We start from the raw sequence: 6353 nt of genomic DNA, 5'->3' as shown, positions 1-6353 counted from the left end.
AGGCTTTCTGCTCCTACAGTGATTTAAAGCCTCAGAAACTCTATATAGGGTCACTGTGAATCAGAACTGACTCATCAGCACTTAACAAAAAGCAACAATAAATCCATATATAAGGCTTACTGAGGGGAGCACTGTGACTCTTTAGGATAAACACTGGACTTGGAACCACATGGTAGCCCAGCCCACCAGCTTCTCCAAGGCAGAATAATGAGACCTTCTGATCCCCCATAGATTTAGTGTTGCTGTTTTTGTTTTTAGGTGCTGTTAAGTCAGCTCTGACTTATAGCTACCGTATGCACAACAGAATGAAACATGGTCTGGGCCTTCACCCCCCCTCACAATTGTTGTTACTCTGAGCCCATTGTAGTTGCTACTGGGTCAAGCCATCTCAACGGGGTCTTCATCATTTACACTTACTGTCCATTTTACCCAGCATGAAGTCTTCCTCCAAATTATAAGAAATGGGATTCTGGCTTCCAAGGAGTATTTTGGCTTTTTCCAACACAGGTTTGTTTGTTCTGCTAGAATTCCATGACACTTTTAGTATTCTTCTCCAAGGCCATAATTCAAATACATTGATTCTTCTACTGTCTTCCTTATTCATTGCCCAACTTTTACATGGATGTGAGGTAATTGAAAATATCATGACTTGGGTCAGAGGCACTTTAGTCCTCAATTTTATATCTTTGCTCTTGAATACTTTAAGGAAGGTTTTATAAAGCAGATTTATGTGTATCATTTAATTTCTTGACTGTTGTTTCCATGTGTATTGATTGTTGATCCAAGCAATAAGTCTATAATAACTTCAATCTTTTCTCTTTTTATCATTATGTTATATATTAGCCCAGTTGTGAGGATTTTAACTTTATTTTCATTGAGGTGAAATCTGTACTGGAGGATGTAGTCTTTGATTTTTATCAGTAAGTATTTTAAGATCTCTTCATTTCCAGAAAGTAAAGTTGTATCATCTGCACATCACAGGTTGTTAAGGAGTCTTCTTCTAATCCTGATGTCATGTTCTTCTTCAGGAAAAAGGACATAACATCAGGATTCATGCAGTTTCTCAAATTATTTGCTCTGCATACAGATTAAACCAACACATGTCTGTCATTTTGTCAAAATGTAGTGGTGTGTGTGTTGCTCTGATGTTTGAAGCTATTCCACTGGTATTTTAAACACCAGCAGAGTCACCCATGGTGGGCAGGTTTCAGCTGTGCCTCCAGACTAAGATAGATGAGGAAAAAGGAGAGGCAAATGACTTCTAAATGTTTAGCCAGCAAAAATCTTATAAATATCTATGGAATACTGTCAGATAGCACCTGGATCTTGAAACATTATGAATACACTGGAATATTGTGAGATATAGTACCAGAAGTTGAGATCCTGAGTTTGGAAGACATTTAAAATATGGCAGGGGACAAGCTGCCTCCTCAAAGAGTTCACCATGACGACACGAATGGAATAAAGCTTTAGGACCTTAATTTGTTGAGGGGGCACATTCAAAATGAGAGAAAAACAGCTGTAAAGTTATTACCAAAAAAGGGGGAATAACCCCACCAAGATGTATTGGCGCGGTGGCAGCATTAATGGATTCAAGCATAGCAATTATTGTTAAGATGGCACAAGACCAGGAAACATTTCATTCTGCTGTGCATAGGGCTGCTCTGAGTTCTAACGGACTAGACAGCAACTAACAACAACAACATACAGTTTGATTAAGTATGCTGAAAGGATACAACTCTGGTGCATACCTTTACTGATTTTAGGACATTAAGTATCTATTTATTCTATTCTAACAACTGCCTCTTGGTCAAGATGCAGGTTTCTCGGGAGCGCAAATAAGAGTTCTGGAATACTCATTTTCCCCAATGTTATCCATAGTTTGTCATGGTCCACATATTTGAAAGCCTTTGCAAAATCAATGAAGCAGAGGTAAACATCCCGGTGTGGCACTGTAGGATAAGTACTGGACTGCTAACCATAGGTCAGTGGTTCAATCCTGCCAGCTGCACCATGGAGATACTATGCACATGTGTTAGTACTGACATGATGGTATGTAATAACATCAAAGTACATCATTCTGATATTCTTTGCTTTAACCAAGATCCATCTGGCATCTGCAATGATACCTCTCATTCTACATCCTTTTCTGAATCAAGCAATGGATTTCTGGCAGTTGACTGTTGATGTACTGTTGCAACTAATTTGAAATTATCTTCAGCAAAATTTTACTTGTGTGTGATATTAGTGACATTGTTCGATGATTTCTGCATTCCTTTTGTTTACCTGTCTTTGGAATGGGCACAACTATGGATCTCTTCAATTGGTGGTCAAGAAGCTGTCCTCTAAATTTGTTAGCTTAGAGGAGTGCCTCCAGTGTTTCGTCAACTTGTTGAAAGATTTCAGTTTGTATTCTGTCAATTCCTGTAGGCTTGTTTTTCATCAATGTGTCTTAGCCTACTTCTTTCAGTACAATTTTTCTTTGGCATATTCTATCTCTTGAAATGGTTGAACATCGACCATTTTTTTTTTTTTTTTTTGGTACAATATTTCTGTGTACCTTCCATCTTCTTTAGATGATTTTTGCATCATTCAATATTTTGCCTATGCAATTCTTCAATTCTGCAAGCCGAGGCTTGGATATTTTTCTTCATTTCTGTCAGCTTGAGAAATGCTAAATGTGTTCTTCCCTTTCTAACTTCAGTTTTTTGCAAATTGAATTATAATTCTTGAGCTTCCATTTGATATTTTCTGTTTAGCTCTTTGGCTTCCTCATTTCTTCCATTCACTTTAGCTTCTGTATACTCAAGGTTCAGAGTCTCCTCTGACATCCATTTGGCCTTTTCTTCTCCCCCCCCCCTTTTTAATGACCTTTTGTTTTCTTCTTGTTTGATGTTCTTGAAGTCATCCACAATTCTTTTGGTCTTTGATGATTAGTGTCGAATTCATCAAATCTGTTCTTGAGATGGTTTCTTAGTTCAGGGCCTATACCACAGTCTTCCACTGGCTGTCTTTTGGCTGATGATTTTGAGTTCTTCCACGTAAATTCTCTTCTCACAATGTAGTCAATTTGATTCCTGTGTATTCTAACTGGTGAGGTCCAAGTGTACAGTCAAATTTTATTTTGTTTAAAAAAGATATTTGCAATGAATAAACCATTTATTGTACAAAATTCTGTCATAAATTCAGCTGCATCATTTCTATCACCAAATCCATATTTTCCAAGTTCGGACACTTTCTCTTTGTTCCAACCTTCACATTCCAATCACCAGTAATTATCAACACATTTTGATTGCATGTTTGATCAATTTCATACTGAAGAAGTTTATAGAATGCTTCATTATTATTGGCTTTAGTGGTTGATGCATAATTGTGAATAATAGTGGTATTAACAAGTCTTCCTTGTTGTTGTTAAGTGCAATCAAGTAGATTCTGACCCATAGGGACTCTGCATAGGATTTCTAAGGAGCAGCTGGTGAGCTTGAACCACCAACCTTTAGGTTCAAACCAACTTTGCAGGCCTGTACATTAGCCCACACCAGAACTCCTTGTAGGCATATGGATATTATCCGATCACTGACAGTAATATAATTCCAGACAGATTTATAGCCTCGGAAACCCTATACAGGTTCATTATGAGTCTGAACCAACTAAAAGGCACTTAACAACAACAAGCTTCACTAAAGAACTCATCTTAAGACATTAATTAAAATTACTTAGGGCAAAGACATGGTTAGTGAAAACAGTACAAGTGTGTTATTTGATTAAGAATATGGCAATATGTGCTACTTTTGAAGCATAGTCAATCAATAACTTCTCCATGCCATTATTGTCTTTTTTTTTTAAAGTGGATGAGAAGTTAGATATAAATATGTTTTTTATAGGTACTTTTGAGTTTGATTATCATCTCTTTGTTTTTCCTTTGACTTAAAAACTAACAATGTGGACCTGGAGAGAAAAGATTAAATATGGAGATACAGCTAGGTGGAGTAGCTTAGATTCCTGAATCACCGCTGTTTTGAAGAAAGCTAAGATGCAGAAATAATGTCCATTTTTTTTTACTTTATGTGAAAGAAAAAAATAACATTCATGGTTAGAAACAGTATTTTTTTCTTTTTGGTTTGTTAAAGCATTTATATTGCTTTTTAAAATACATATAATTCATGAAAAAAAACACAATAAAATTTGCAAAATCACTTACTTATGAAGAAATATCATCACTATGCAGTTTGCCTTAATTATATAGTGTTTGTACAGCAGAAATAGCACAAGTGGGTGACTTTAACAAACAAATTTATTTTCTCACAGTTTGGAAGTTAGAAATCTAAATTCAGTGTGCTGGCTGTAAGGAAAGATTTTTCTCTCTATTTTGGCTCTGGAGAAATGTCCTTGTCTCTTTTAAACTTCTGTCTTGAGTGATTTTATATGGATTCACATCTTATTTGTCCCATCTCTTCTACCTTTGCATGCTTGTTTAATCTCTCTTATGTTTCAAAAGGACTCATAGTGTGGTATTATAGGATCAGCTAGACTACAAACCACAAGGTGGACAGTTCAAATCCACAAGAGGCTTCTCAGAAACCTTATACAAGGTTGCTATTAGGCAGAACCAATTTAGTGGCACTTAACAACAACAAATGTTTCAAAAGAGATTGACTAGATACATACCCTACACTAGTTCTGTCTCATCAACATAACAAAGAAAACATTCTTAAATGGGACTATAAACATATTTATATAGCATGTTTTGGGGAGACAAAATTTAATTCCTAGAATTACACCTTTCTCTCATGCAATACACAGACATCCCATTACATCATACCAAAATTCTTAGTAAAAAATGGAATTTTCTGAATCTTTTTTAAAAAATGTAGATGAGAAGTTAGACATAAATATGTTTTTTATAGGTGCTTTTGAATTTGATCTGACTCTTAATGAACATATGCATAAGAGAATGAAATGCTGCCTGGACCTGTGCCATCCTCATAACTGTTGTTATATTTAAGCCTATTATCAAAACCTCTGTGTCAATCCATCTCATTGGAGGTCTTCCTCTTTTTCATGGGCCCTGTACTTTACCACGCATTTCCAGGTATTGGCCCATTCTGATTACAAGTATCTTTCACATGTATTTTTATTGATTCTCCTCTGGTCTTCCTTATTTATTGACCAGTTTTCACATGCATGTAAGGGATTAAAACTACTCATACAGCATGGCATGTCCCATTAGTTGTTGTTGTTAAGTGTTATTGAGTCAATTCCAACTCATAGAAACACTGTATAGGGTTTCCAAGAACAGTTGATAGGTTTGCACTTCAGACCTTTTGGTTAGTAGTCCAGTGTCTGTCCTACAGCACCTCATCTGACCTCCAGTTTACTCTATACTGGGACAAAATTATATTGAAAATACACATACTCATGGTGTACTCCAAGGAGCTTTGGTAGCGTAGTGGTTAGGAATCTGGCTGTGAACCGCAAGGTCAGCAGTTCGAAACTATCAGCAGTTCCGCAAGAGAAAGATGAGGCATTCTGCTCCCGTAAAGATTTACAGCCTCGGAAATCCTGTGTAGGGTCGCTATAAGTCGGAACCGACTCCACGGCACTTAACAACAACAACAACAATGGTGTACTCCATACTGGCAAATTCCTAATCATCAGTAAACTTGTGAAATCTAGAGTGCAGTTTACTTATTTATAAAGTACAGTTATAGAGCAGACACACTGTAGATATTACCATTATAAATGGGTGAAATTTGAAGAAAGGGAGAATAGGCAGAATTCATGTTCAAATTCCAACAGAAAATATTACATTAATTCTTTAAAATAAGCTTGAAAGTAATCTTTTTTCTGAGACCATCTAGGCCATAGCCCTGCCCTCCAGGCTATCAATTTGGCCATGCTTTCTGGATTCTGGGAATTTTCTATCCAGTCAATTATATAATTTATTAACACATACCATTTTCTTTCTTTCTTATTAATCTGTATACTTTCAATTATTTTTCTTCTTTTCTAATTGCATTGGCTAGAACTTCTAGTCAACATTAACCAGGAGTGGTTAGAAAGGATGTCTTGGTCTTGTTATATTAGGGAAGGCATCCAATTAGTCACCTTAAATTATTTTTAGCTGTAGGGTCTTTGTTTGTTTGTTTTTCCCAGATGTTCTTTATCAAATTGAGGAAGTTTCCCTCTGTTTCTAGTTTGCTGAGAGTTTGCATGTTGAAATTTCTTTAATGATTTTCTGCATTCATATAATCAGATAATTTAAAAAATTTATTCTATTTGTAGGGTGGATTACACTGACTACTATTTAAACATCGATTCAACCTTGAATAACTGTAATAAACCTTATTTTA

This window comes from Chrysochloris asiatica, unplaced genomic scaffold (genome assembly GCF_000296735.1).
Source record: "Chrysochloris asiatica unplaced genomic scaffold, ChrAsi1.0 scaffold00066, whole genome shotgun sequence".
Lineage (NCBI taxonomy): Eukaryota > Metazoa > Chordata > Mammalia > Afrosoricida > Chrysochloridae > Chrysochloris > Chrysochloris asiatica.
This window is presented reverse-complemented; position numbering follows the sequence as displayed.